Genomic DNA, 9,804 nt, shown 5'->3' on the forward strand with positions numbered 1-9,804 from the left:
TTTTTTTTTTTTTGATTGTAGCTAGTTGGGGTCCTATATGCCTCAGTTATCTGAATGTCAAATCCTTTCCCTCTGTTTGGGAAGTTTTCTGTCATTAATTGTTTGAACAGCTTTTTAAAGTCATTTGTATTTTCTCCTGTCTTTTCTTTTTCTTGACAGGGTCTTGCCTTGCTATACAGTTCAGGATGCTCTTGAACTCACTCCGTAGCCCAAGTTGGCCTCAAACTCATGGCAATCCTACTGCCTCAGCCTCCCGAGTCCTGGTTATAAGTGTGCACCATCATGCCCAGACTATTGATTTATTTTTTGGTACCGGGGATTGAACTCGGTTCCTCACACTTGCCCAGGCAGGCAACGGAACCAGTGAGCTAAATCCCTGGCCCTCTTTCTATTCTTAACAGGCATTTATGTGACTATCACAGACAGAAACCATAGATATGTTTGTGACACATTACAGTTTTCACAGAAATCTTGAAATATGGGATCATCACAACTTTGATACCATTGTCGTCATTAGACTTGTCACTAGACCCTAATATTTAACCTACTAATTAATTAAATGAAACTTACATCGCCGTGCTACAAATTGTTTTCAGAGGAGGGGAGAGGAAGGGAGAATGAAAAATTATGTACATTCACCAATGGCCCATAGTGAATGTAATCATCTTGTACTACAAACGTGGGCTAAAATACAAAAATTAAAAATATAAAATGTTACACAAAATATGAATTACCCCATCAAATTTGTTTTCAAAATATATTTAAAACTCCTTGATGTGGATAATGTTTAACATTCGCAAAGGCAGAATAGGATGAAGGACCACAGCAACTGTCACCCCAGGCCTCACCATGGACAGGTTGGGGGGACGCAGAGCAAACTGTAGACCAGACCATCCCCGGAGGGGGGTGTTTCCATAGGCACCGCTGAAACAAGGGTGTAAAAACCATCCTCACCACCATGTGACAACCATACAGAGATAATGTTTAAAATAGTGTTTATTTAAAATGAGATCCAGGGCCGGGGAATTAGCTCAGTGGTTCCGCCAACCTGCCTAGAACGTGCAAATTCGATCCCTGGTACCAAAATAAATAAAAAATAATGTAAGGCCCAAACAAGGTCCACCTGAGACGGGTGGATATAGCCCCTGCCCTTCTCTCTCCTGGTAGAACTGAACCCAGGGCCTTGCCCTGAGCTCCATTCTCAACATTTATTTACTTTAACATTTTTTTCACACACCCCCTTTATTTCTTATTTTTGAGACAGAGTAGTTGGTATATATAATACATAACACAATTCTTTCATCTCCTTCCTCACCCTCCAACCTGTTGGGTTTTTGTTTGGTTTTTTTTTTTCCTAACTGCATTTCCATTGGTCATCCTGTGTTCCTTGGGATTTTATTTTATTGATCTGAAACTTCTTTGGTGCCAGATCAAGTGACCTGGAAAGTGATCCCAGAACAACTCCAGCCCTGTGACCCAGGGTCCTACAGAGTGGGCCGTTGCCATAGCTACCGCCACACCTTCTGCAAAGAATTGCTTTGTTTTTTTAAAGAGGATCTGCTATAGCTAACGCTGCTGCTAAAACTGATTTGATTTCATGGTTTGTAAAGCGCTGGCCTCCACCGCCATAGGGCCCAGAGTTTCTGCCTCCAAAATTTCCTCCCTTGATGGGTCCAAAATTTGAAGATTGATTGTTGTTTGTAATTACCAAAAATTGTAGCTTTCACCACCTCCAAAATTGCTTCTACTACCACTACCCAAAGTCCCCTCTTCCTCCTGCACTGTTTATAGCTGTCACGGCTGCTACTCCTGCCATAGCCACTAACCCACTTTTCTTGGCTGTTTAATAGATAAGGGATTGGTTTTCTGGAAAAGTTGCTATACTCCCCAAAAACCCTCGTGCCAGGGCATGACTGGGGGGAAAACAAAATAAGTCGAGTTGCCCGAAAAGCCAGATCTACTATACTCCCCTTACTCAAATTACTAAACCCCAAATTACTACAAAACACATTATCTAACTCGGGTTTTAAAGCCAAGTTAGTTTCTGGAGAAACGCGAAAAGTTGCCCATAAACACGCTTCAAAAAACAGACAATTACGACTACCAGCCTGGGCATGGTGGGACGTACCTATAACTTCAACATTTTGGAGAAGCCAGAAATAATTGAATTCACCCAAAATAGACTATAGTCGCTTAGAAAACTGCCCCCACCACCTAAAATCAAGCTTAAGAAAAACTTTTAAACGTAGACTAATAGTAATCTTTAACTGACGGTTGTTCTATTTTTTGAAAACCACGTTATTAGCCCTGTAAACACAAGGCCTCAAAAAATTGGGTTAAGACTCAGAATTGTTCCTCTCCACGGAAATCTTTAGTAAAAGGCGAAAGATTTATACGATCTGAAGAGAAACCAGAGTATAGTTTCTGGACTCGGCACACGGTCCTCGGGTAAGTGCTATTCCTAAAAATGTAATGGTGATTTTTTGCCATAAGGTGCTAGTGACTTTTGCCTATTACTCAGACAATTCTAGACGCATATATTATTTTGAGAAAAAAAATTGATCAAAGAAGAAAGGGGAATCTTGTGGTTTTTACAGAGGAAAATTACCGAGTGTACAATGCATTGTGGGTATGCAAATCATCTCCGCGGCGTAGCTCTGGTTTCCGGAAATGCCCTAAATAGTAGGTGAGGCTTCGCGCCGGGCGCCGGGCCACCGCTAGGGGGCAGAGCGCAGGACCTTGCGCTTGTGAGGCAGCCAAGGCGATTTGACTTTACTATTTAATTGGCCTCCAAGAAAACATTTTTTTTTTTTTGCACCTAAAAAAGGGGATTGAGCATAAATACCTTAGTAAGTCATTAAGTGAAATGTGCCCCGGACTGTGTCCCCGCCGTGCTGGGCTGCAGGGATGCGCAGGGTCACTTTGCAGTCCTTTCCGCGTCCGGAGAACCCGGGGCGGGGCCTTAGGAAATTAAGCAAGAGATAAACACCGATCCCGGCGGGGAGTGGGGGTGCCAGGGCCCTCCGGCCTGGGAGGAGGTCTGGGGAGGCCGGGGTGGGGTTGCAGGAGCAGCTGGGAGAGGAGGAGGGCGCGGGGCGCGCCCGAGGATTTGCTGGGAGGCAGTGCCTACTGCGTCTGTCCCTGTGAGATATCAAGGAAGGTGGGGGCCGCAGAGTCCGTTGGGTGTCACAGCAGGAGTCACGGGGACGAGGCCAAGGAGGCCGAGGGTGGAGACTAAAGGCCCAGAGTCCCCGGATGGGGGGCTGCAGCGGGGGAAATGGGAGTATAGGGTGGGGGAGGAAGATCCGACTCCGTGGCAACGCACGAAGGGGAGCAGGTGGCCCCCCATTCTGTCACCCTGCTGCTACCCCTTCCCTCCAACCTCGGCAACCCAGACAACCCTGATGCACCTAGGGGCCACGGTTCACCCAAAGGAGCAGTGCCCCAGCTCCCCCAACCCTAACCCACCAGCCCCAGCCTCTCTTCCTCCCTCTCCACCTGAGCCGCAGGCCCCGCCTAGGAAGACTGCACCATTCCAGGGCAGCCCCCAGCCACACCTGCCGTCTCCTACTCCTTGCTTTGCCCTGAGTGTTGGGGTCCTTGCTAAATTCACTTTGGGACTTGGTCCCCAAGAGGATGGTATTAAGAAGTGGGGCTTTGGGAGGTAATTAGTTCATGAGGGTGCTACCCCTCATGGCTGGGATTAGTGCCCTTATCAAAGGATAGGAAGGTGGGACTTTGTCCCTTTTATCCGCAGCTCTTTTTTGGTCGTGAGAGACAGGGTCTGTCCTGTATCCCAGGCTGACCGGGAACTCCCAGCAGTTCTCCAGCCTCCATGCCCTAGTGCTGGGTCTGCAGGTGTGCAGCCACCACACCCAGCCTGTGAGATGATTTTGCATCACATAACACTGAATTCCAAGGAGAGAAGTTGCTATTGTTGGCTCTAGATTATCCCCAGGGTGGGGAATGGGAGGAGAAGGAAACTCAGAAGCAAAGAGGTAGGTTTGGGTCACTGGGGCTGTGCCCTTGAAGGGAACCATGGGATCCACTGCTCCACACTTTCCGCGAATATGACCACTGTGGGAGACTGTAATATTGATTATGCCCAAAGCAGGCTGTAAGCAGTTCTTCTGTAAAGAGTTAATCGCACAACTGGCTTTAGAGAAGAGTCCAGCCAGCCTACATGCCGAGGTCAGAAAAACTCACACCCAAATTCCATTTCTACAATTCAAACCTTCTTAACTAGAAGGATAAGGTTCTAATCACAACCATACCTTTTTGTCTATTCTATTCCTAATTCGAGAATGCTTTGTCTTTTCCTTTAGGAGTCTTGCTTCCACTAGTTTCCATAGAAACTGTACAATTGCACATTCTTGCACATAGTCCCACCCTCACATGTAGCTCACCTCTGTCCCAACTGGTCACTAATAAAAATCAGGGGCTTGGATGGACCAATGTCTTTGCTAATTAAGCAACACTGGCCGTCCTGGCTCTCCACTTTCTGTCTCTCTTAATTCTGTCTCTTAATTTTATTGTTTTAGTCTTGCATTGTACACTGAGCAGGAGACCAGCGCCTCCTGAAGAGGTTTCCAGTAACATTTCAGGGGTTCCTAGTAGACCAGGAGGTCAGCGAGTCCTGGGTTGAAATCTCAAAACCATGAGCCAGAATTAAAACTACATCCTTAGTCTAACTGTTGACTTTTTTGCGGGTGGTGAGGAGTTTCCTCCCAAAGGAGTCCTAATGCATCCCAAAGACCTGGATTCCAAACACATTAACATTTACATTTGAGGATTAAATTCCAAACATACATTTCGGAGAAACACATTCAAACAGAAGCACTGCTAAATTGTACTCTTCAGGAGATGGTAAATGCTATGTTGTGTGTGTTTTCCCACAATAAAAAACTGAAAAACAGTAATGTACTTATACATATAGCTGATAATTTTAAATTCTGTATGTTAAAAATAATAAAGCAAAATCACAGACATCAGGGCTCGGTGTGCAGCTCAGTGGTAGGGCACTTACCCAGCATACTCCAGGGTTCAGGCCTCAGTACCATCCCATCGGCTCACCTGAACCCAGGCAATGCCCTAGTGCCCCCCGACACTACCCAGAAGCAGAGATAAGAAAAAGACCCTGGGCCCGCCTTGGATGACTCCGAAGTTCCAAACTAAGACGCATGTGTGCCAGATTTTCAGGCATGACCTACAGTAACCTTTCTTCAATTGGCGCTCATTAAAGGGTCATGTGTATGGACTGCATCTCATACATCCAATTACAGCAGAGTGATTTACGCGAAAGAACATGCGCAGTAGACACAGCTGACCTGACTCAGGACCCTGTCAATCACATTGTTGCGCATGCTCTGAAAAGACCCACTTGGAGACTGCTAGACCCCGCCCAGTGTTTTAAATTCGTCACCCTAAAATATTCAGCGTTGGTGCTACTTTCCTTTCCATCAGCATGAACCCACTCTGCCTGTCACCGGCTAATTAAACTTCATTAAACTGTGCTGCTTTCTCCTTACCACTGCGTGCCACATCTAATTCTGTTCTTCACAAACAAAAACCTAGACCAGGACCCCAGCACCCGTGGCATTATTACTTGCAACGTATGTAGCAAAGAGTTAATCATTGTTCTAGATACGAAATTTCAAGTCCAGTGCGGTGGCACCCAATGTAATCCCAGCACTCTGGGAAGCTGAGGCAGAAGGATCATAAATTGGAGGCTAATCTATCACAAAATTTAAAAAATTTAAAATGGGGGTGGCAGGAGATATAGCTCCATGCAAAGGCCCTTGTTTTAATCCCCAGTAGCACAAAAAATAAAAATGAAAGTAAAGTTTCTAGAAGTTAATAAGGTGCACATTAAAGTATAGTGTGGTGATGCATGCCTAGAATCCCAGCGCTCCAGGAGGCTGAAGCGGGAAGATGGCTGTGAGCTTAAGGCCAGCCTGAGATACATAGTGAGTTCAAGACCAGCCTGAACTACATAGCAAGATCCTGTCTCAGAAACAAAACCAAACCCCACAACTGGGAGGCTGAGGCAGGAGGATCACTGTAAATTTGAGGCCAGCCTGGATTACTTAGTGAGGTCCAAGCCACTGTGCACTACAAAGCACAACGATGTCCAAACAAACAAGCAAACCCATAAAAGAGTAGAAAGCAGAGCTGAGCAGCACAGAACATGGAACAAGGGTACTCAGGAGTCAGGAAAAGAGTGCTCACTTTGCCTTGTCATGCCAGCTACATGGAGAGGCTGAGGCAGGAGGCCAGCCTGGGCAATTTAGGGACTCGCTGTCTCAAAATCAAATTTAACAAGGGCTGGGGTGATGTGGGAGCCTGGCTGAACCAGAGCGACTCCATGTTGACCGGCGAATGACCTGGAGACTGTCGCTCCCCCCATCCCTTATGGAATAACTAGTGATTAATTGTGAATTGTTGGGTGGCTGCTTTGAAGTAGCTGGGAGGCTAGATGGAAACTGTAGTGAACACAGAGACCCAACATAAATCATGCCACTCCTTGCTTGCCTGTAGTGGAATGTTCTGAACTTTGTAATCTAAGTTGAAAATGGAAAAATGGATAATCAATCTGCTGATCATTAGTAGGTGATGGTCAAGTATATGCCTGATGACCACTGGCTCAGATTAACTGATTCTTTGCCTTTGTCCTCTGTCTGTAAATTTTAAGTGTAAACCCCCCCCCTTCAGCCCAATATAAAATGGCCTCTGTTTCTGAGCTGAGTGCCCTTCCTGAGCTACTTGGCTTAGAAAGTGCCATCTGGCCAGACTAATAAAGATCTATTAGCCAACTTGCCTGGTGTGTTCCTTCCTGGGTGACTCTCGCTATCAGACAAGCTCCTGGAGCCTCGCTGAGCTTCTGAGCCCAGCATCGTGAAGGCCTCTTGGCTGTTCACGCTCCAGGAGTAAAAGTGAGACTCAAGTCTTACAGTGAGACCCGGCCCATCAACCTCATGGACTTGTGGGTACAATAAAAGCCTCAGCATTCTGGGAGGCTGAGGCAGGAGGATCACAAGTTTGACACCAGCCTGGGCCAGTGGGGAGGCAGTGGCTTGGGGGTGGGTGAGGTGACTGGGCAGTAGATTCACTTTCCTGTTTACTTCAGTTTAGTGGTGGGTAACTTAGTCTGCATATCTCAGAAGACACTGCCAGAGCAGTGAAGGCTGGGCAGGATGGATTTTAGGAAGAACCCCAGATCCAGCTGTCAGGCCGTGGAATCTGTGGGGCACAGGGATCCGGGTGGGACCTCCGTTCTGGTTCACACCAAGCCAGAAACCACCCGGGATGTTCAGGTTTCAACAAGCCGGGTACTGGCTCGCCGCAGAGGGGGAGAAAATGGCCCATGGGAGGCGGCAGGCCGCAGCTCGAGACGGGTTGGGGGTTTGGGTGCAGGCGAGGATCCAGGGGTGAAGTTCTGGGGGGAAGCTGGGCTGACCGGAGGTCCCGGATGTGGGGCACAGGGAGAGAGCGCTGGAAGCTGAGGCTGTGACCGGTATGGCGGTGCGGCCTAGCCTAGGAGGCAGAGGCCTGCACGTGTGTGCTGCCTGTGTCTGTGCAGGGTGTGAAGGAGGCTCGCTTTTGTCTTCATCCACCCCAGCTACTACATAACTTTGCCTCACCTTGCTGCTCTGTGACACCGTTCCGTTCAGCCAAAACCCAGACCCGAAGGGAGTGCGGAAGCCCCAGATGACCCAGGAGCTGTGTTTCTTTCTCAGCCATGTTTTTGTTTGTTTGATTTGTATTTTTTATTTTTTTTGTTTTTTTGGTACCAGGGATCGAACTCAGCTCCTTGCGCTTGCAAGGCAGGAGGCGGAACCACTGAGCTAAATCCCTGGCCCTAGGTTTGGTTTATTTGAGACAGGGTCTTGCTATGTAGTTCAGACTGGACTTGAACTCACAGGGATCCTCCTGCCTCAGCCTCCCGAGTACTGGGATTTCAGGTGTATGCCCTCACACCTGGCCTTTTCTTTCTTTTTTCTCTTTCTTTCTCAGCCTCCCGAGTACTGGGATTTCAGGTGTATGCCCTCACACCTGGCCTTTTCTTTCTTTTTTCTTTCTTTCTTTCTTTCTTTCTTTCTTTCTTTCTTTCTTTCTTTCTTCCTTCCCCCCTTCCTTCCTTCCTTCCTTCCTTCCTTCCTTCCTTCCTTCCTTTCTTTCTTTCTTTCTTTTTTCAGTGGCTCTGGACATTGAGAAGCCAGAGGCTGTGCACTGAGCTACACCCAGAGCTCTTTGTTTTGTTTTTGAGACAGGGTCTTGCTATATAGCCCAGGCTGGCCTTACCCTTGGGACAATCTTCCCGCCTCAGCCTCCCGAGTACTGGGATTACAGGTTGGCCTTACCTGTGGGGAAATCTTCCTGCCTCAGCCTCCTGCGTGCACCACCATCACCTGCTGTTCTGCAATGTCAGTGGCCGACTTCCAGGCCGTGACTTCGTCCTGACAGAGGTGCCCCTGCACAGTGTCTGCTTCAGCAATGGAGCAGCCCTCCACTTGGTGTCCTAGAGTGCGAGCGTCACTGAATTCGTTCGGTGTGAAGATGTGTCCCAAGTGCAGAGCAGTGCCCATCACTCGGGTGCTGGCTCTGTTCCTTACCCCAGAGACTGATGGGGCCTAAGTCTCCTCTCAAGGCCTGGCTCAAGTGAGGTTGGACAGCAACCATGGAACCTTTGGGGGGACCCGGAGAATGGCCATTGTCGGTTTAGCTGTTGGTGAAAGGAGTCCATGGATATTGCAGAATCGAAACACCCCTTAGGAGGCTGAGGCAGGAGGATCTCCATGAGTTTAAGGTCAGTCTGCCCTATGAAACTTTTTTCAAAAAAAATCGGTGGGTCTGGAGAGTGTAGCACAGTGGTACATTACAAGCTTAGTATGAGGGAGGCCCTGGATTCAATCCCCAAGGCTCCTTCTCCCCAAATTTTACTGTGACAACCCATCACCAAACAGAACTGATACTGGCTGTTATTCTTTTTTTTTCTTTTTCTTTTTATTGAGTTTATTGGTACAATCTATGTATACAATACAGTTACATTCATCAATGGGATCCTGTACCTTTACATAATAGGTCTTGATTCTCATTTTTCCCCTTGTCCCTGCTCTCTCTTCTCCCCCTCCTCCCCTCCCCATTTACAAACACTTTATTTCCATTTTTTCAGTTTCTCTTATTTTTTTCCTCTCCCTTATTACCTTTCCCCCACCTTTCCCACTTTCCCTACACCTTTAGCCCTTTACTTCCTATTTCACATTATTAATTATCTCATTAGGATCCTGTGTACTGTTATAGTTTTTCACACCAAAGAAACTATTCAGTATTTCAGTTAAAGAAATCTCTGTAAGAACATTAAAAGAAGGGAATCCTAAAATACAACTAAAAAGGAAAGTAAAAGAGAAAAGGCAATGATGTAACATTAAAATAATCCTTAATTCTGGAGATGAAAATGGTCCCTGAACATATTTAAATTGCTTCTCTCTCTTATAGTCTTATCTTATTCTTTTTTCATTATTTAGAGAATACTTTATTAGTTTCTGTACTCAATCCCACATAGATATGACCTTACATATTTAGTGCAATGTGTTATCCCTGTACACCTGGAAAAAAAATAAAAAAATAAAAATAAATTAACATTTCTAGATCAATATGGTTGTCCATTTCTGTACAATGCCAAGTCAACACACTAAATTGGGATGACTTTTTCCAAAGTTGGCAGCACCGTTAAAGTTTCCCAAAATTCAATTTATATATATATATATATGTGTGTGTGTGTGTGTGTGTGTGTGTGTGTGTATA

General features: G+C 46.4%; 1 long non-coding RNA gene and 1 other non-coding gene across 2 annotated transcripts in view; one reads left to right on the forward strand and one right to left on the reverse strand.

Annotated features, from left to right (window-relative positions):
• Positions 1-2,303: 2,303 nt before the first annotated feature.
• Positions 2,304-2,419, reverse strand: LOC117287459. Its single transcript, XR_004518755.1, has one exon. It is a non-coding gene; the product is annotated as a U5 spliceosomal RNA (small nuclear RNA).
• A 6,309-nt stretch (positions 2,420-8,728) lies between these two features.
• Positions 8,729-9,804, forward strand: part of LOC104864888 — a 7,183-nt gene continuing 6,107 nt past the window's right edge. Inside the window, exon 1 of the long non-coding RNA XR_781009.1 lies at positions 8,729-8,806. This is a non-coding gene — a long non-coding RNA (uncharacterized LOC104864888). The remainder of the gene's footprint in view (positions 8,807-9,804) is intronic.

The sequence above is a fragment of the Fukomys damarensis genome, unplaced genomic scaffold (genome assembly GCF_012274545.1).
Source record: "Fukomys damarensis isolate Sample0158 unplaced genomic scaffold, DMR_v1.0_HiC HiC_scaffold_23, whole genome shotgun sequence".
In the NCBI taxonomy this organism is placed as follows: Eukaryota; Metazoa; Chordata; class Mammalia; order Rodentia; family Bathyergidae; genus Fukomys; species Fukomys damarensis.